Source organism: Polypterus senegalus, chromosome 8, assembly GCF_016835505.1.
Source record: "Polypterus senegalus isolate Bchr_013 chromosome 8, ASM1683550v1, whole genome shotgun sequence".
NCBI classification, from domain to species: Eukaryota; Metazoa; Chordata; class Cladistia; order Polypteriformes; family Polypteridae; genus Polypterus; species Polypterus senegalus.
The window spans coordinates 159,985,589-160,008,166 of NC_053161.1; positions in this window are offsets into that span (position 1 = coordinate 159,985,589).

The following is a 22,578-nucleotide window of genomic DNA, read 5'->3' on the forward strand; positions in this document are numbered from 1 at the left end:
CTCACAGGGGGAGACTATTGGGGGTAGGCGGCTGTGTTTTGAATGCCTCTGGCTGGGCCATATGTGAAGAAATTGTCCATGGAGAACCGAGGAGGAAGTGAAACATATATGCAATGTTCCAATGGTTCTCCTGTGATTGTTTTGCAGGACGGAATCACGGACTGGCCACAGCAAATGACACCTCCTGGAGAAAGACAACCCTTGCAGGGCTTGACGCTGTGCCCCACTGTGCTCAGCAAAGGGTGGGAAATTGTGATGGACAGCCTGCAGCTCATCCCGGCCGACACTACAGGCCGCTAGATTTTGTCTTCTCTGCAGTATGGAGGTGCCCTGTATTCCCGCAGGGCACAATGGGAAATGGGGTCTGGCTTCACAGCCCTGCTGGGTGCCGTGGGTGCCATCGTGGGACGCTGCAGGGAGACGCGGGTATTTTTATTTTCCCTGTAGCTCAGAAGTATTCCCAAGTCACGGGAACTGAAGAACAGATGTACATCCGGGCTGAAGAAAAATATCAGTCTTCATCTGACCCAGAAGTGCTATTGAATCACATGGACTGAAGGACAGGAGCACTTCCGGGTCAAGGACTACTTAAAGGACTATGGGAAACCAGCAAGCTGAGCCGGAGTGTGACGGAGCTGCTGGGAGTGGAGGATTGATTTATTGTATTTTTATTGATTATTGGATTTATTGTGTATTGCGGTGGTGGTGCTTTGTGTACTTTATTGAAGAAAATAATTAAAAAAAATATTTGTTGGTTCTTTTTCCTGGAGTCTTGGACATTCTGTCTGTGGTTTTTGAGGAGCGACAACGCCCTCTAGTGTCAGAAAGGTTATTCATTTAATGGTAGGAACTTTGGCTTGGCTATTTTGACTAAGTTCTCTGAACATCAATTTTACTGTTTTGGCTTGGTATTTCTGATCCTCAGCACAATCAAATAATTCCCCCTCTGTGAGTTTTACACAAATCAAACGTAATTGTCCATGCTTTTGTTCCTTGGTGAATCTAGCACTATTGTCAGTGTGGGGGTTATGGAGGTCACCCAAGATTGTCTGTTATACATTTTCTGCCAGCGTGAATCGAATGTGATCACCAGAATGGTATAAGGTCGGGTTTCATCTGGGGTCAATCGTGGCCCACTTGTAAAGCCACTGTGGTCCACAGGTTGGGAAACGCTGCTTTAGGCTGTTCTTTCATTTATCTCTTTAGCTCTCTTTTACTCCCAGTAATTTTTACTCAAAACTAAATTAATTTACTTTATCTTTAAAATAACAATTTTCCCCCTTGACCACAATATATCTTTAAATAAAACAGACAAACACAAAATGTAACCATTTCTGACACATTTGTAGACTTGGGTGATAATTTTACTAATAACGATTTTTGCAAACATGGGTGGAGTGACTCAAAATTGAAGCTTTGTCTCTTTGCTCAACTATCCAGCACATAAATACCAAGGAAAATGCACTGCCTGTTCAATCAAGAGTTAATTTGCTTTACTAGTTAAATTCAGGGGTATTTGTCAGGATAGGTACACTGTAAATAATGCGGTACCCTGTACTGAAATCAGACTGACAGCTGAGAATGGATCCCAAGTCAATTGGTCTCTTACAATACATTGGGTCCCCTTTCCCAACACCTACTGCCAGCCAGAACCAACTTAGAGACACTTTGAATAATACTGCATTATTCAACCAAATGCCAAAAATTAGTTGTATTTATTTGGGCATCAAATATAAACTAATAACTTCAATAAACTAGCTGCGGAGATATATTGCATCTTACTACATAGCTTACATAACAATTATTTGCATTGGGATTGGCTTGTTTTACATGGTCAGGTTAGGTCAGGTTGGAGAGCATGCACTGGTACAGTATATTCCTGCAATCACCATACAATTACACAGCTCAGGATTCTAGCTGACAACCCTTCAGGCAGACAAGTGGTCCAGTCCCACTCTCCGGAAATGATCCTCTAGTACAACCACTCAGGTCCTCAGCAATGAGGATCCTGTGAGCCAGATCACCCTCAGGGAATCGCTCCACATGGCCATAGAGCCATAACTGTTGTTTCCTCACAATGCAGGTAATGTGCCTCATTCAGGACTCCATAAGTAACCGCTTGTTCGACACAAAGTCAAACCAGTGGTACCCAAGGATTCTCTGACACAGTACCAAAGGAGTCCAGTCTTCATCTCAGGTCACTGGATAGCATCTATGTCTTGCAACAATATATCAAAACAGAGAGCATAAGGACTGTAAAGACTTGGACCTTTATCCTTTTGCAGAGATATCGGGATCGCCACACACCCTTTTCCAGCAATCTTATGAACCTCCATGCACTCTCAATCTGTCTACTGATTTCAAAAGAAAGGTCACCAGGTACATGAATGTCACTGCCAAGGTAAGTAAACCTCTCGACAAGGTTGACACTCTCTCCACAGACAGACACACTGCTGATGGCTGTACACAAGACATCATTAAAGGCCTGGATCTTGGATTTTATCCAGGACACTCACAAGCCCTGACACTGAGACACTTGAGAGTCCTGATCAGAGCCTCCATTGAATCCGCAAAGATCACAGCATCGTTGGAAAAGTCAAGATCAGTGTATCTTTCTTCACCAAAAGATGCCCCACAGCCACTGGACCCCACAATACTGTCCAATAACCAGTCTATGCAAACAATGAACAGAGCAGGAGAAAAAGCACACCCCTGATGAACCCCAGAATCAACTGGGAAAAACACAGAGGTTCTGCCTTCATTCTGCACAGCACTCACAGTACCAGTGTGCAGGCTGGTCATGATATCCAGCAACTTTGGGGGGATACTGCAAAGTCTCAGGATCTCCTACAGGGCAGCTTAATCAGCTGAGCTGAATGGTTAATGAAAATCAACAAATGCTGCAAAGAAACTCTGCCAATATTCATGTATGAGCTTGATGAGAACCCTTAGTACCGGAATGTGGTCAATGGTAGACTCTGGTAGGTGAGCAAGTGATCACAGATCCTATTGAGGATGACCCTAGAAAGAGCCTTACCATGCACTGAGAGCAGTGTTAACCCCCTGTAGTTCACACAATCCAAGCAATCACCCTTTCATTTCTAGATAGGGATGACAAGTCCCATTTTACAGTCATTTGGGATGACGCCCGTCTCTTAAATGGAAACAATGATTGTCTGCAATTCCAGGAGGACAGCCTTACCACGAAGTGCACCCAGAATGCCAACAGATCCCTGCAGTTTTCCCTACCCTCAGCTGGTCCACCACCTGTGCAATTTCAGTGAGATTGGGTGCTTTACAGCTAATTGGAGGATCAGCCTCAAGAACCGTGGACCCAGAGATGCCCAGCATCCAAACCAGAGGACCAGCTTTAAACAGCTGCTCTAAGTAGCCAGCCTAGCAGGTCACAACTGCAGCATCATCTATAAAGACCATTCCATCAGCTGCCCTGACTGTTACTCTCCAAGGAATAGAACTGGATGTGTGTAATGCTTTGATTCTTCTGTAAGCAGGACGTGGGTCAGTAGACTGTAGATGGTGTGTCACTTGCTCACTGATTCCTCTACCAAACACCTCCTTATTAACCCTCAGAGCCCTCGTAGTCTTCCTTCTCAGTTCCCGGTACAGACTGGAGCTACATCAAGCTGTGCACTGCAACTCGTCTCGATGATCTCCAGGGTGCCCTGCAGGATGAAATACCTCATTTTGGGATCACCAGCAACACTGACACAACCCTCAGCAACCTTCAGGATCTTGTCACGGAAGGTATCCAACATCACATTAAGATCGGCATTCCCACCCAAGTCAGCAAGTTCCTCACACAAACTGCAAGCAGACTCATTAGAAACAGCCTGATATTGGAGTTCGCAATCCTTAGCCTTTGACCTTTTGCAACGCCAAGGAACCTGGAGGCACTTACACCACAGTCACCAGACCCATGAGAAATGACACAATCCTCATAGACAGCCCTGTCAGTGCCAGTGGTGGCATGGAAGTCACCCATGACCAGAGGAAAGTAACCTTGTGGGCACCCATCAACCACCGAGTGAAGCTGCAAATATAATGTCTCCCTCAGAAAGAGAGGGAGAGTGCCGTAATCTGAGTCTCGTAACATGCTCGTTAAAAGGAGTGACATTAGACACCATTGGAGGGAGCCAATTCGTCACAGCAACTGCTACTCCCTGAATATGACAGCCATCAGACCAGCCAGACCAATAAAAGTTACCCAGACCTGGGACTGGCTTTACAAGAAAAGATATTAAATGGGGAAAAAACACAGATGCATTCTATGTTGAATAATAAAACATAAATACAGTAAAACCTTGTGAAAACTTAACTTTGGAATAAAAGCAATTGCAAAAATTAAAGTCACAAGTATAATATCCTACCTTCGACCAATATTTACCAACACCTATCACCAGGTGTAAATGCACTAGGCCCAGGGGCTGGACAGGATTCAGTATTTTCAGTTTTTGTCAATCATCTAAACAAGATGACTGAAGATCAATATTTATGCACTTTACAGATTGAGCTGTGGGATTTTTAAGATCCAACAAAGTTTGATTTTTAAAAAAGCTATATAAAAATGAGAAGAAAGTTCTAAGGAAGTAGTTTGGCAATAAAGCGAGATGGCAGGAGGTGTCATCACAAAAGCTGGTTTTCTTATGCAATAATTTTTATACCAACAGCAATATGCCTGCATAATGCCTCCCTGCCAAGTCAGAAGTTTTGTTTCTTTTTCATATATATATATATATATATATATATATATATATATATATATATATATATATATATATATATATATATATATATATATATATAGTGGCAGTAGGGGGCGCTAGTGCTCCCTTGAACCCTCAGGGATGACTCCAAACAGCAGGTAAAAGTCCAATACTTTTTATTTTCTTTTCCCACAGTGCACCAAGCACCCTCCACACTACTCATAAGCTATTAAATCACTATTAAACTCACACAATAAACCACTACTAATAAACTCAATACTCTCCTCCTCGCCCAGACACTTTGCTCCTCCACCTCCCAGCACAGCTCAGTGTCTGGACTGAGGCACCGTCCTTTTATAGCCCCTGACCCGGAGGTGTTCCTGTCCAATTAGACCACAGTTCCTTTTTCCTTCCGGGTCAGGGCAAACAGTCCTGTTCTTCACCCCGGGAGCACGTCGTTCCTTCCCGTCACGTGACCGTGACGTACTCCCGGGTTATAGGGCATCACTGAGCCCATAAGCCCCCCCACAGCGACTCCTGGTGTTCCCCAAGGTATCCAGCAGGGCTGTGTATAAACACTACAAAGTCCATAAGGCCCTGCTGGACCTCGGCGCACGATCCTGCTGTCAGAGAGCTCCTCCTGGCGGCCTGGGGGTGAGGACCGGCATGGGAATCCGGCAGTCCTCCACAATATATATATATATATATATATATATATATATATATATAAATATTCAGGATCAAAAGTAGCATATTTATATATATATATATGATCCTGAATAAACAGAAAAAAGCAAAAAGCCCCTTCTAAAGTGAAAGGAAGCTTTAGCAATTCTCCCTCAGCTCCTTAGCTGCAACCAAAAAATAAAGTTTTCAGGAGCAAAATTTGTATTTATTTAACTCTAACACCACATTAACAAAAACACTCAGCTCATATAATTATAAGGATGACGTCAGTAAATCTCAATCTTCTATTCCCACCTGTAACTTTTGTTGGCATTGTGTTACTTTCACTATTCTGAGAAATTATAGTAAGAATGTTATTGTTTAATATACGAGTACATATGGCAGTAAACCTGAACATAAAACATACATTTTTCTTTGTGAATTTTTTTTTTGCATTATACTGAATTACAAACACATCATACTGTCCATTTCACATATCGTGATCACTCAGTGATACACAGCTGTGACATTACCTTTTCTGAGCTCCTCACTCTGTAGTGTGATGCTGAACATGATGCCTCCTGGGCTCAGAGCCACACTCTGGTGGTTGTGACATCACGGCACACCAGATCTCATTATGCTCAAGTCCATCACATAAGCCAGATAGAGTTCATGCTGCCACAGCCAGAAAGTTATTGTCTTATTTAACTCTTAAAAACAGAAAAAGTACAACTGGGCAAAAATAGAATAGACAAAGATCCAGGAGTCTGAGAAAAAGGTTCATTGGCCAGAAAATCAAAAATACTATAATGGCAAAAGCCATTGGTCAGAATATCATCAGCTTGGAGGTGAAAACCCCAAGTATCAATACAAAAAACAGAAATAAAAGCATGAATTTGTTTGTAAGAGACACAATACATGATAGTTCCCATTTCTTGGGTTCACCAACAAAAGCGCGATAGACATATGAGCGCCGACAAACTCGCTTACTGGTTTTCAACAAATGCGCGCCGACAAAATCGCCATGACAAAATCCCAAGAGAGACCAAAAGAGTGGGACGCGTACGTGCGCATTATGTACACATTATGTGCTAGGTTATAATTGTTATAACTGCTGATGGCATGCCGCGAACAAATAACTCAGTCGAGGGTTGGTATAACGCGTCGTATACAAAGCGGAATTACCAGCAGTCAGGCAGCCAGCAAGTCTAAATACGCTCAACTATCAAGACGTCTTGCTGCAATTCTTCCAACATATGCATGGCGTGATCTTAAGGACTATCTGCGTGCCGTGCTGATGGTGTGCATAATATTGACTTCTAAAATAAACATTATTATATATGCTTTAAACTAGTAATTCATATTTAATGAAACTTTCGCGATTTTGTCGGCGTGATTTTGACACCGCGTTTTAATGGGCGCTATATGACGCCAAATTTTCAGATGGTATATCTTACTAGAACAAATTTGACTTTCTTGTCACTTTTTTTGAGATATGCAGTGCTATATGCTATTAAGGAAGTCAAAAGAATAGCTTTTTTTGTCATTTTACAGGTATCACTGGTAAATGTCAGTCTGAATATCTCTTATATATTTCTCTTCTGGTTCATCCTGCTTCCTCTTCATACCTGGTCCCCCCCACACGCAGCCCACACGACATTTCTCTTTTCCTATTCCTCCTCTTCTAAACCCTTCCCCATGCTGCCTGCGGCCTCCCATACACCCCCACGCCACTTTTCTCAATTCCTATTCCTCCTTCGGACTACCGCATTCCCCGCTCCTCTCATGACACCATTGGTGTCATGTCACTGCCCTATATCTAGCCTAATCGTGTGACCTTTCACTTCGGCCATGTCTGCGCCTGGGAGTCTTTTCCGTAGCCTGCTACAGGAAGGTACTCTCTCAACCATTGGCATTGGCATTGGTATCGCTCCTTTCTATTGGTTTATCTGCTTACTATTTTCATACACTGCAATGGTTGTTTCCTAAGCCTTTGTAATAAAAAGAACGACAGTATCTTCTCTGTCAACGAGTTTTTGTTCAACGTCCTCTGTATTCCGGGATCCGGCAACTGCCTGTTCCTATCAGTGGGTTATTTCTTGACACAAATGGTTGACGAAGGCAATGCACTCTCACTATGACATAGGGCAGTAGATATCATTGCATCACATTGGGACAGATTTGGAGATGTTCTTCCTGTTGTTCTTTCCAAAGCAAGTCGAGTTATCACAAGTCAAGAATACTAACAATACATGGCAACATCTTTCAGAGTTCTTTCTTCTTGATTTCTGAATTCCTTTCTCTCCATTTTCCGTTCCTATTCTTACTCCGCTGTATGCTATGGCGGGCGTTGGCTAGTACCGTATTATTAGGTGTGGAGATTGTTTTTACTTTGTTGATAAACACTCCTGTGAAGCAGAAGTCAGAACACTTGCATTGGGCGTGATGTCGACCACATCAGATTTACAGTTCTTGGTAATAATGATAAAATTCTCTCAGCCATTACTAAGAAGGCTCACCAGTGCTGGTACTTTATCAGATGCCTGTGAAAAGCTCAATTCTCTCAATATATTCTCACTAACATTAATAAATACACAGTGGAGCCCTTCCTCACAAAACTGTGTAACATCTTGTTACAGCACCAGCACCATTTAGAGCTATAAAGCACCAAAGAATGTGATGATGTTGGCGTAGAATATTACTGACAGACAGCTACAGTATTTCCTGCTAGCTACATAACTCAAGCTATAGCACATTAGAAAGGTTAATCATTTTATAAAAATGTGACATGCAGCATTAAAGTATCTTATGGTAGTCATTTCAAGTAAAAATAACAGCAACATATGTATTTCTGAATAAGAAAACCTTTACAGCACTATACAGTAGTTGTATAGTAAAATGTGGTTGTTAATATACTGTAATGGTAACATTAATTGAAACTTGCTTTTTATGTAAGTTGAGATATCAGTCTGCTAGTTGCTGTGCTAGGTTTGATGTGTTTCCTCCTTAGGGTTGTATTGGTTAGAACCACTATTTATACATAGTTTTTTCAGAATTGACTATGTTACCCTTAGTATCTACTTTGAAGGCATATCATTTCCAGAAATGACTTCTACTAATGTACCACATGAGTAGGTGGCCCCACATAAGTCCAGGGTACTGTACGCCTATTCAATTTTATATTTTACATAACCAGTGCAGCAAGATTTGGGCTTCCTGAGAGTGAAATAGTGTATGTTACTCAAGGGTGCAAACAAAATTTTATTGCACTATTTACATTAGGGCTGAGGTGATGGTCAATGAAATTGTTTACCAATTAGCTGATCACATTGTCAATGTAAATAAAAATTGATGATTGGGAACAAACTATTTGCAGAAATTTCCACACATTGCCAAACTGTATTCATCACTTTTTTATTATTATTATTTATTATAAATCTGTTGTGCCTCTCAAAAAGGCTTTCAAGCAGTTATATTTACAGCTGGTAGTGTGTGAGATTCTTCTGCTATGCTTCATGGCCCTTCCCCAACACTCCAGAGTGGATGGAGAGGCAGAGAAACTAAAGACTAATACAGCGACTAATAGCTTACTGTGGAACAATTTTTTGCAGCACCGTTCAGTGAGTAAACGTGGGTTTTCTCTTTCTTGATGAGTCATTCTATTTTGTTTGAAGGAGTAAAAAACGGATCATAGACCGCAGCATCCTTGGGCTGCCTGAGCTACTTATAAACAAATATTAGTGATGAGCCTGGAATTTGAGAAAAATTGCATTTGTTTTCCTTCATAAAAGTCATTGCAAACTGTACTATAAAGAGCATGTACGAGCCAATCTTAGAAAGTTAATGTTAAATTAATTAAAATTTTTGCTTAATTTCAATAGAATATCAGTTTCTGATAGTTACTTACATTATGGTATAGTCTTTTAACCCCTGTAATTTAACATGAAATAGAACTTTCTTAACTATATCTGTATAACAGTGTGTTAATTAAGCAAGTTATTAAATAGTCTCACTGCTAGCCTGGACTGTTAGATTAGTTAGAAATAGAGCATTTGGGATACAGTTTTCTTACACATGTAATATGACTGTATGACCAAACTTAGAGAAAAATGAAACCGGATAAATAAGCTTTAAATAGAACTTTATTTAAACAAGAATTTCAATTCTTTATTGTCATGTGTACAATGAAATGCTTGCTTGCATGTGCCCCTGCAGACAGTGAACATAGACAAAAAAACCCACACACAATAAGTAAATGAATATAAACAAGTACGTAAATAATAAAACCAGAATCCTAGGAATAAATGGAGACAGTGGCAGAAGTATATGTGCAGGTAGCAGTGAAGGTGGCACAAGGTTACTGATCATGAGTCTGATTGCAGTTGGGTAGAAACTGTTCCTGAACCTGGAGGTACGCGTCCAAATGGACTTTAGTCACTTCCCAGATGGGAGGAGGGTGAAAAGTCACAGTGCAGGTTCGCTGGGGTCTCACCTGATAACAGTTCACTTTCCTGAGACCGCATGTAGTGTGAATGTCATAGATCGCAGGGAGCTGTGTGCCCGTGATCTGCTGTACTGTGTTCACCACACGCTGCAGAGCTCTGCAGTCCTGAACTGAGCAGTTGCTGTACCAGGATGGATTCCACAGTACACCTGTAGAATCTGCACAGGGTTGTGGGGGACATCTGGGCTTAACTCCGTCTCCTGAGGAAGTAGAGGCATTGTTGGGCTTTCTTATTATGTTATTATTATTATTATTATTATTATATGCTCTATATTATTTTTTTATTGTCTTTTATTTTTCTATTCATTATGTAAAGCACTTTGAGCTACTTTTTGTATGAAAATGTGCTATATAAATAAATGTTGTTGTTGTTGTTGTTGTTGTATTTTGTCGCCGCTCATATGTCTATCGCGCAAATTTCGGGTCACTCATTTCTTGTAACAACCAGCAAACACCGCAGTAACAATTTACAAAATAGCTGTGCCTTTGAAATGTCAATATGCCACCATGTAACTATTAAAAAATTATGAGAAAAGTAATGAATCAGCAAGCTAAAATGATACAATCATCTGGAGAACACTGATAGCTAGTAACTAAGGCCCACTTCCTGAACCTGCTGTTTGATTTTTTTCTCTGATTTCTTTTGTTTTGTCCAATGTGCTCTGTTTGCCTTGGCTTTAGATGTCACACTCGGTAGAGACATTCTACACTTTCATGACTTTTTTTTTCATCTGTTTATACATTGTCACTCTTATTTGCTCAACTGCTACCTCTGGTCCTCCTCATTCTGTGCTAATAAGAGAAGAGTCAGTAAAAATATTATATGACCCAGGAGAGAGAAAGGTGGGTGCCATCATTATTAAATAACATGACTAGATGGTGTAAGGAATAAATAGTAGAGATCTAAGAGTAAACCAAAAAATAAGGACAATCACTAAGGAACAGAGATCACTTGTGGCAAAGCAAACTCAATGTCAAAAAAGATACAGTACCCTGCATAATGTTTTGGACAAGGACACATTTTTCCTTGATTTATTCTCTGCTTCATAGTACTGTATTTGCATACATTTTAGTCACACCATGTAGAAGTAACAACACTTTCTCTATATAGTCCCCCCATTTCAGGGCACCATAATGGTTGGCACACAGCAATGGCAGGTCTATTAAAGCCGTTGTCATATTTAGTTCTTTGTCACATATCCCTTGAATACAATGACTGCTTGAAGGCTGTGATTCACAGACATCACCAGGTGCTGAGGATCTTCTCTGGTGATGCTCTGCCAAGCCTCTAATGCAGCCATCTTCAGCTCTGGCCTGTCCTTTTAAGTTTTCTATTCAGCATATGGATGGCTTGCTTAATTGGATTCAAATCAGATGATTGGCTTGATCATTCATGAATTTTTCATATTTTAGCTTTGAAACACTCCTGTGTTGCCTTATCTTGTTGTAGGATGAAGCGCCGTCCAGTGAGTGTGGTGTTTTTACACACCTCAGAATTCATTGTGCCACTGCCATCAGCAGTTCCATCACTAATAAAGAGAAATGTGCCAGGACCTGTGGCAGCCATACATGCCCAAGCCATAACACCTCCAGCACCATGTTTAACAGATGTGGTGGTCCGCTTTGGATCTTGGGCAGCTCCTTTTCATCTCCACACCAATACTCTGATCTTGGTACAAAGTGTGAAAACCTCTGAGCAACACTCAAAGATTTAATTGCTATGAATAATTCACAACCTGAAAACCAGAAAAAAAAAACATGCATCACAAAGACAAAAATGAGCACACACACACACACACACACACACACACACACTATATACTAATCACAGTCTCTCGTGTTTACAATCCTGGCTTCTCAATCCCTCACACAGCAGAGCCATTCCTGTATCCTCCAGGTTATTGCCTGCCAACTGCAGCTCAGTCAGTTGTGTTTGTTTGTCAGAGAGAGCTGAGGTGAGAGTCGAGCAACATCCAGTAGTGAGACCAAATGTCGCCAGCCTGTAGTGAGGAGGAGAGAAGTAGTGTGTTACGGTTTCATTCTTCACAAAAGTTTCTTTTCTTTATTAGTTATTTTATTGTTTATGATATATTTTATTGTACATTATGTTAATGAATATGTGTTTGTTTTCTTTCCATTTGTGATTTCTTTTTATTCACTAAATATTGATGTTATTGTTTCATGCTAATTATATATTTATTAGCATTTTATTTTATGTGTGTTGTTCTCTTTCTGTTGCACGCCAGGGTGTAGGACAATGCAAACACTGTGGCCTTGGAACCACCTTAATGTTTATATAAGCCTTGGGCTGACACTAATGCATTAATATTTAGACATGTTTGTTTGACTCTCTGTGTTTAAAATTTCTGAATTTTGGATTTGTTATTGTTATTGGGCATACTGTTTTTGATTTTGGGATTGTCTTTTGGTATTTTATTTGTAATAAACAATTTACTTATAATAAATAAATAATTAACTTTTGGTAATTTATTTGTTTTTGTTCATTGAGAATTTAATGTAATAAATTCTGTAAAAAGGTTAAAGGAACTTTGTTATTGTGGGTCATCAGTTTTTATGCTTTCCCTCTGACTTTTTTTCCTTGCTTTAATTTTTGCTTATGCACGCTGTGAAATTTGCTTTTTGAGTTTGGGATAAGGCATATTTTATTACTAGGTCTCATCTGGGGCCTCATGCATAACGCAGTGCATAGAATTCACACTAAAATATGGCGTACAGGCAAAAGTGGAAATGTGCGTACGCACAAAAAAATCCTGATGCATAAATCTGTGCGTTCGCCAACTTCCGCATTCTTCTACTCCATAAATCCCGGTCAGTGTGAAAAGTAATGCACGTGCCTGCTGTCCCGTCCCAACGCCTCCCAGAATTATGCCTCTTTGAATATGCAAATCAATATAAAAGCCTGTAAAGAATAAACACAAACACAGCGTAAAGAGTTGGGGTTTCCGGCCCCGTATACTGTAAACAAAAAAGGTCAGGGTTACAAATAAAAATATTGTTCATGCGGCAACGCCTTCCCATGCGCCGGCGGCCATTTTTATATAGGAGGAGCCGGAAGTGGAGGAATGCTGGGAAGGAGGCGTGAGGGATGACGGGATTCGTGACGTCAGGGAAGATGGCGGAGGAAGGGAGGAAGTGGACGTGGTGCGGTCAGGTTATGATGGCGGGCGTCTTTTTCCTGAAAGAGAGCAGAAAGGTTAGTACCCCGCCATTCCCTACCGACAAACGTCCTTCGAAGCGATTTCGGGTCTGCCCGCGGCCTCCTACTCTCGCATGCGTGACACGACCCCCCCCTCAGCCCAAGACCGTCCGGTCGGGCGGACCTAACCGAGAGGTCGTGGGCGCGAGAGGGCATCGCGTTGGCCTGAAGGCGCCGCGGCGATAAGTAACCATGAACTTATAGGACTGTAAGTCCAGGAACCACCTGGTGACCCGCGGATTCGACTCTTTGTGGAGGGACATCCACTGAAGCGCAGCGTGATCAGTCACCAGAGTGAATTCGCGACCCAGCAGGTAATACCGGAGATAAGTCACGGCCCACTTAATAGCCAGGGCTTCCCTCTCCACCGCCGCGTACCTGGTCTCCCGGTCAAACAATTTCCGGCTTAGGTACATCACGGGGTGCTCGACACCATCAATGCTTTGGCTCAACACGGCGCCCAGGCCTGTGTCCGAAGCGTCGGTCTGGAGGATAAAAGGTAGCCCAAAATCAGGGGTCCGCAATACAGGTGCCGACGTAAGGGCCTGTTTCAGGTCACTGAATGCATGTTCTGCTTTGTCGTTCCATACCACATGCAGGGGAGCGCCCTTCTTCGTCAAGCTAGTCAAGGGTGCTGCCCTTTCGGAGAAACGGGGCACGAACCGGCGGTAGTACCCCGCTAGCCCCAAGAAACCTTGCACCTGTCTCTTGGTATTCGGACGGGGCCATTCCAGGATGTCTTTGACTTTGGAACATTGGGGTCTCACCTGTCCTCGTCCCACAAGGTAGCCTAAATACTTGGCCTCCTTCAAGCCAAAAAAACACTTACGGGGGATAATGCGGAGGCCGGCTTTAGCCAGTGTCGCGAGGACAGCAGAGAGCTGCAATAGATGCTCCTCCCAGGTGCCGGAATAGATGACGGCGTCATCCAGGTGGGCGGCACTATAGGACTGGTGGGGCTTCAGCACTCTATCCACCAGGCGTTGAAAGGTCGCAGGGGCCCCGTGCAGCCCAAATGGGAGGACCTTGTATTGCCAATGTCCGCTAGGGGTGCTAAAGGCAGTTTTTTCTTTTGCAGATGCCGTTAAGGGAATTTGCCAATACCCTTTTGTCATATCAAGAGTAGTCAGATATCGGGCCGCACCCAGCCGCTCGAGGAGGTCGTCAATGCGGGGCATAGGGTAGGCATCGAACTTGGAGACCTGGTTTAGACGTCTAAAGTCATTCCAGAATCTCCAGGATCCGTCCGGCTTAGGAACGAGGACAATCGGACTGGACCAGGGACTGTGACTTTCCTCGATAATGTCCGAGTCCAGCATCCGCTGTACCTCCAGTTCCACCTCGGCGTTTTGCCTCGGGAGTCTGTAGGGCCTCTCCCGGACGACTACTCCGGGTTCCGTGACTATATCGTGGGCAATCAGCGAGGTCCGGCCTGGCGACTCGCTCACCACTTCGGGGATGCCGTAGATGGCCTGGGTAATCTCCCGCCGTTGTACGGGCGTTAGCTCGTCGCCGAGGTTAAGGGCAGCCGTGCTAGCAAATAGGGAGAGGGATCTATGCGTTTCGGGAGTCTCCTCCCTGTCCTTCCATGGCTTCAACAAATTAACATGATAGATCCTCTCGCTCGGTCGACGATTAGGTTGCTTGACTAAATAGTCGACGAGCCCCTTTCTCTCCTTAACCTCGTATGGCCCCAGCCAGTGAGCTAGTAGCTTGGAGTGGGAGGTGGGAACGAGTACCATCACTCGATCCCCTGGGCGGAACTCCCGGAGGACAGAGTTGCGGTTGTAACACCGGGCCTGCGCTGCCTGCGCACGAGTCACGTGGTCTTTGAGGAGTGGCCTGATTTTGGTGAGCCTGTCGCGCAGTTGCGCTACATACTCCAATATATTAGAGGAGGGAAGGGCCTCAGCCTCCCAGTCTTCTTTTAGTATGTCCAAAAGTCCCCGGGGTTGTCGCCCATATAATAATTCAAAAGGGGAGAAGCCCGTAGAGGCCTGGGGCACCTCCCGGTAGGCAAAGAGCACGGCGGTAGGAGTTGGTCCCAATTCCTGCCGTCAGCGCTGACTACCTTGCGAAGCATCTGTTTAAGCGTCTGGTTAAAGCGTTCTACCAGACCGTCTGTTTGGGGGTGGTAGACAGACGTCTTCAGGTGCTTTATTCTCAGTAATTTGGCAACCTCCCTGAACGTATCTGAAGTGAAGGGAGTACCCTGGTCCGTGAGGACTTCTTTAGGGATACCCACTCTTGAAAAGAGGTTGACTAGTTCCCGTGCGATGTTTTTGGTGGTAGCGGAGCGCAGGGCAACCGCCTCTGGGTACCGGGTTGCATATGGCCATGGTTGGAGGGTTCCAGGGGTCCTACTAAGTCGACCCCTATCCGGTCAAAGGGTACATCTATCAGGGGTATCGGGACGAGAGGAGCACGGTCCCTCCTAGGAATCTGGCGAATCTGGCAGTCCGGACAGGATTGACAGAAGCGCCAGACCTCCTCGTTGATCCCGGGCCAGTAAAAGCGGAGCTTGATTCTCTCCAATGTTTTCTCGGCCCCGAGGTGGGCACCTAAGAGGTGTGCGTGAGCTAGCTCGCATACCTCCCGCCGGAAGGTACGCGGAACTAGCAGCAGCTTCCGCACCTCGCCCTCGTGAGTTGCCACCCGATACAACAGATCATTCTCTAAGACAAAGAAGGGCCCGCGTGGCATGGAACCATCCGCTTGTGAGCTGCCTGGCAGAACAATCGCATTCCTGGCAAACCGCAGGGAATCGTCATTCCATTGTTCTCTCTTAAACGAGGCGGGCGTGGAGCGAAATTGGTGGTCCAAGCTGCTCAGGGGATCTAATGAGAGGTTGGGGGGATGTGTTCCTTGGCTCGTCCCTTCGCCGGTGGGAGGTCCCGGCTCAGAGTCCGTCGCCCGAGAAACCTCCCCCATTGTGCCTGCGCCATTGTGGCTTGCCTCAGTGCATGGCGTGGAGACCACGGGAAGGGTGCCTTGTCCCTCCATAACCAGACCCAGGAAGGCCCCGGGAGCGGTGCGTGCCTTACCGCTTTTTCTTTGTGACCAGTCTTGTCCCAGGATCACTGGAAAGGGGGGTTCGGGCAACACCGCGACCAACAGTTTGGACAATTCCCCCCTCCAGGAAAGATAGCATGCTGCGGAACGGTAAGCCCTGGTCTCTCCGTGTACACAAGTGACTCGTACATGTTTGCTTAGCCACTGTCGCGGTAAGACATAACGGCGAGCGACAATAGTTATGTTGCTGCCGGAGTCAAAGAGAGCCACCACTGAGTGCCCGTTTACCAACACCACTCCCGTGTTCAGACTTGCCAAAGGGTGCGGCGGAGTACAGTACCTCTCTGCCGAAGTCCAGGTGCAGTCCATCGGTTCCATGGGGGTGTTCAGCGGGCAGGTTGGTAGCAGATGGCCAGTCTCCCCACACTTGTAACAGCGCGGAGAGGCCGGCTTTTCACGGGGTCTGGGAGGTGCTTCTGCAGCGCGTCGAGAGGGCTCGGGGGTGGCCGCCCGTCCCGGCCGGTTCCCGCGAGCTTGCCTTTCTGCCCCCCGGCTCGGAAAACTGCGAGCTGGCGCTCCAGGACTTTCAGGAGTCCTGGCATGTCCGTATAGGGGTGGCGCCAAACCTGAGTGCGTTGACCAGGCCCTCACAGGCCACCTGCTCAACGACCTTCCGGGCTTGGGGGCCCTCGGGCCGCAGCCACCGGCCCATTTTGCCCCAGAAGTCGAAGGCCTGTGCTCGGGCCGGCTTCTCGGGGTCAAACTGCCAGCTCCGCCATTCACTCGCCTGCTGGCTCGGCGTAATGCCGTAGCGTGCCAGGATCTCCCGTTTCAGGAGCTTATAGTCCGCGGCCTCCTCCTCAGGGAGGTCATAATAAGCTCGCTGCGCGGGCCCCTTTAGGTAGGGCGCCAGAAGGGACGCCCACTCGGACCGCTGCCACTCGTTCCGGGTGGCCGTCCTCTCAAAGATCCCCAAGTAGGACTCAATGTCGTCCGCCTCCGTCATCGGGACAAGGGACGGAGGTTTTGGACGAGGCAGGTTGGCCCTTACCCTCTCGGCATCCGCGAGTTTCGCCTTCGCGGCCTCCAATTCCCGGGTAGTAGTAGCCTGTGCTTGCTGCAGGGACTGGATCTGGGCGTTCATGCCCTGCAGCACGGTGTTGAGGTCCTGCCTTTCAGTCATTTTTCTTTCTTCGGTGCAGTTATCCTGCCGGCTACGCCACTGTAAAGAATAAACACAAACACAGCGTAAAGAGTTGGGGTTTCCGGCCCCGTATACTGTAAACAAAAAAGGTCAGGGTTACAAACAAAAATATTGTTCATGCGCGCGATGCCTTCCCATGCGCCGGCGGCCATTTTTATATAGGAGGAGCCGGAAGTGGAGGAATGCTGGGAAGGAGGTGTGAGGGATGACGGGATTCGTGACGTCAGGGAAGATGGCGGAGGAAGGGCGGAAGTGGACGTGGTGCGGTCAGGTTATGATGGCAGAGCGTCTTTTTTCCTGAAAGAAAGAGCAGAAAGGTTAGTACCCCGCCATTCCCTACCGACAAACGTCCTTCGAAGCGATTTCGGGTCTGCCCGCGGCCTCCTACTCGCGCATGCGTGACAGCCCTAAAGCTCAGTGTTCTGTGAAAAAACAATGGCAAAAACACAAGGGAAAATAGAAGAATTTCAGTGAATACCAAGTGGAGGCAAGGAAAAACATTCCATTTGTTGGTTTAAACAGTGGTATAAATAACAAAAGGAAGTTGACATAGAGTGTCGGAGAAACTCAAAAGTTCAAGTTCACAAAGTTGCACAGTGCCTGAAATAAAAAAGAAGTTGTCAGATATCAAAGTTGCTGTGAAAAGGCAAGTCATAGCCCACCATCTGAGAGTCATAGGGAAGCTTATTAGGGTACAGAGAAAAGACAAAAAACAGGCACACAGTCGCAAAAAAGCTTGAAATATCAATTTTAATCTCGAAATTTCCACTTTAATCACGTAGTTTATTTTGTCATTAAAGTAGAACATCATAAACTTCATCTCAAAATAATTTAATTTACTAGTTTCTCAAATACCATTGTAACTAAAGTAGCACAGCAAATGCTTTGTTTTCTATGTGTTCTTCTATGTGCTCTATGTGTGTGAATCACTACGTGTTTCTTTAACGGGCTTTCTCTTCCTCTGACAGGACACAGAATCCATTACATTCGTGATATTACAGCTGAACAATTTAAATACTGAGATGTATACTTGATATCATTTTCTTGCTGACAAGAATTAAAGCATGTTATTAAACATGGGAACACGGTGGCGCAGTGATAGTGACGAACTGGCGCCCTCTCCAGAGATTGTTCCTGCCTCACGCAATATGCTTGCTGTGCCATGTGCGACCTTCAATGAAATTATTTATTGCAGCAGTACTGTCTCTTTCAAATGTACTAACCCCCTATTCCAGTCCTTCCTTTTCTTCCGCCAAGTACCCAATCACCACACAATCAGTTCTGTAATAGATGTCAAGCCTTCTGTAAGCTTAGAATGCAGATTCTTTGAAACGTTTAAGGAACATTGAAATATCTTCGTAGTATATGTTTAATTATTCTATTCATCTATCCATCCAGTGTCGCACCAGTCCCAACAAGAATACAGCGCGAGGCAGGAACAATTCCTGAACGAGGCACCAGATCATCTCTAGCACTGCAACACCGTATCCTCACATGTTTAATTATTAACAATATACATTATTTAAATGATGTTCACATTTTATCTGTATAATGTAATAAACATATTTTGCTGCATTTCATCTTAAAAATGATATTGTCATCATATGTAAATACACGCTTTATAAAGTGGCTCAGGTTGTGCAATATTATAACTTGTATAGCAAGTTTACAGTGAGGTGATTGTACTTATAGGTACAAACCGTTCTACAAGGAGCACTTGATGAACTGATTGAGTGCGTTTATAGCTCTTGGGATGAAACTGTTTCTAAACCACAAGGTCTGTACAGGAAGGGCTCTGAAGTGTTTGCCATATGGGAGCAGTTCAAATAGCTAATGGCTGAGGCAGCGTGTGCTTCATGCTGTATCCTAATAATTCTCTTTCTGATCAGCTGCTGTAGAGCTGTAATTCTACACTTAAATACAGTGATATAAACACTTGAGAGTAACAATGCTAAAGCAGATATGGTATTTAGAATAGTTTGGCCATTCTGTGGACAATGATATTGTTGCAGGTTAATTACAATCAGATGGTTTAAACTAATAAAAAATATGCGGTTAATTTCTGTGAATTTGATAAAGCCAAGTCAATGAATATAAAAAATAAAGGGAAACCACACTGGAACAAAAACACTGCTTTGACGCTGGGTGCCGCCAGTTTGCAAAACTGAGCGGAGAATTTGCGTACGCCAGGGATTGAGTTGGAGTGAAAATTGTGGCTTTAAACCAAGTTTAGCTTTTATACATCGCAATGTGAGTGTGGAAATGGCTGTACACAACATTTTTGTGCGTACGCACCTTTTACATATGAGGTCCCGGGTGAGTTGTCTTAAGCCATTGTCTTTAGCTTGAGAGCTGGTAATCACAACATATTAAGGGCATAGTGATTTAGTGAGTGTCACACACATGAGGTAAGGTAGCAGCTAAAGGGCTTGAGTGATTGTAATATTACATCAGACCAATGGGTGGCAGAATGTGCTGACTGTTTCTCACAGTTCCTTGCAGACCACTCCTGGGAAATCCCACCAGGTACTGGCGCCTCTGATGATGTCACATCTGGTCCTGAGCGCCTCTGATGATGTCACTCCCAGTTCCGAAGACGTCACTTCCACTTCCGGCATGAATGACATAATTTCCTCCACCAGCCTTTAAAACTGCCATCATACCTCCACATATTCAGTTCTGTTTAATAATCAGTCTTGTACACAACTAAACTCAATTCAATTCAACCTTTTTGCAGCCAGGAACATAATATACGGTGTAAGATATGGCCGTCCATTCATCCCAGCCAATACCCCCAAGCCGCCAGGTGGAGCCCTCCTTGCAGCATAGAGGTCCCCAGAAGACCAGCAGGGCATCATGGACAATATGGTTTTTATGCACAGCCCTGCTGGATGCCATGGGGGCCACAGGAGGGAGCTGCAGGGAGGACCGAGGGCTTCTTCGTGCCCTGTGACCCGGAGGTTCGTCATAGGAAGAGCGGATTTCGGGTTGAAGAAAGAACTTTACCTGACCCGGAAGTGATTGAGAATCACCTGGACTGGAGATAGGGAACACTTCCGGGTCAGGGAATATAAAAGGACTGTGGGAGCTCCCAGACGGGGAGCTGAGCTGGGTGGCAGGGTGGCTAAGCGTCTGGGAGTGGAGGATTGGTTATTTGAGTATTGTTTATTTGATAATTGTGGAGAGGAGCGTGCTTTGTGCACATTATTATAAATAATAAATAATAATTGGACTTTTACCTGGTGTCTGACGTGTGGTCTGAGGGTACAAGGGTGCGAGAAAACCCTTAATCTGTCACAACGGGTGGCTGTGCCAAACCTTTTTCTCTGTCTGGAGTCGATTTGTGACATGAGACACACATAAAGAGGCTCATTTAGTTAAAGGAATGCTGCTTCAAGGCTTAAATTCTTGAAAATTGACCTAATTACACCAGAGAAGTCTGCAGTCTGCCATGAATGGCATATACACTACTTTAATGATTTTTAGATGGGGTCTGGGGGGTTGTGGGTTTACAGACATAATTGAACTAGAAACTACAGTTATGTAAAAAAAAAAACTAAACTTCACATAAAGACACACATTTTCACTGTAGCCTCAGACCCTGCATACGCAAGTTTCTGCTCGGTTTTATAAAAGGGCAGCACCTAGTGTCAAAGCAGCGCTACTGTTTCTGTGTGGTCTCACTTTCTTTTCTTAATATTTGCATCCATGATGAGGACTTTTATCAAATACACCAAAATGAATTGCATATCATTTACAAATTTAAGGCACTTGATTGTAATCATTCTGTAAAAACAGAATGTCCAAACTATTTCAATTCCCATGGCTGCTTTAGAGTTGATAGAAAACATTGTAAATGGAAGAATTAGAAGAGAGTGCATATTTAGAGGTCAGCCTTATTTGCCGTCCCATGATGATGACTGGCTTCTAAGTCAGTTAGATTTCCAAGAGCTATCCTTTTGGCACTGTGTGCTGTTAGAATACTAGGATGTATAATTGATATTTTTATAATGAAATGCATAAAAGTATGTATATTACATTTTACAGATAAATTGTTAACTTCATTTAAATAATGTTTACTGTTGATAATTCAACATGTGCGGACAAGGTGGCACAGTGCAAATTCTGTTGCCTCACAGTTAGATGGCTACGTCCCGGGTATCCCCTGCCTGGAGTTTGTATGTTTTCCTGGTGGGTTTCCCCCTGCAGGCTTCAGTTTCCTTCCAAAGGCATGCAGTTTAGGGGATTATGTGATGCTAAATTGACGCCTCTAGTGTACAGTATGTGTGTGCTTGTATTCACCCTGCGATGAGCAGGCACCCTGTCCAGGGAATGTTCCTGCAGGATGATTGCTGGGACAGGCGCAACCCTGGATGGATGGACTAAATAAATATGTATAGCTTTTTTTCTTACAATGGTCCTTAAAAGTTTTGAAGATTCAGCATTCTGAGCTTACAGTTGGCTTTACATTTATTACAAAGCTTGTTGTGTGACGATTGGTTAGGCGGGGAAAGATAAAGGAAGGACAGGAATTGGGGGTTAGTTCGTTTGACAGACACAGTACTGGTGCAACAACAAAACCCTTCCAGAAGAACATCCATTAAATTCTCAGGACACCTATCTCTTAAAAGTGATTGCAAAAGCACCTATATGTGCAATGCAGAGAACATTTATGGCAGATGTGATGAGGCTCCAAGAGGCTAGACGTAAGAATGAGTATCCCACTTGTTTAACTGAAATAATGTATACATGTTGGGTTTATGAGATGGTGGTCAGGGACACAGACCCAGAATTCAATGGATGTTCAACTGAGCTGGCTTTCTTTATTGCAGCCATTTATACTGATGCAGCTATTAATATTGATTTACATATTTAAATATGCAAAATTTGGGGAGGAGTCAGGGTAGGGCTGTAGGCTCATGCATGTGCATTAAAATTCACATTGATTGGGATTAATAAAGAGAAAATGCATGGAACTTTGCTAATACAGTTTTATGCATCTGAATTTGTTTTTGTGATAACATGATCACTGTGTTGGAGGTAACTAACAGACTTTGAACACTGAAACAGGAATTACAAAACTGAATATCATAATTTAGGGGCTAAGAAGTAAACTTAAAACACTTAAAAATCAAACAACAAAAACACTCATTGTCATAATTACACATACAGAATATTTTGTCTTGTTTTAAGTATATCAACCACTCAGATTCACACTATGGCTATGTAGTGGGTTGATAATGGAATGATA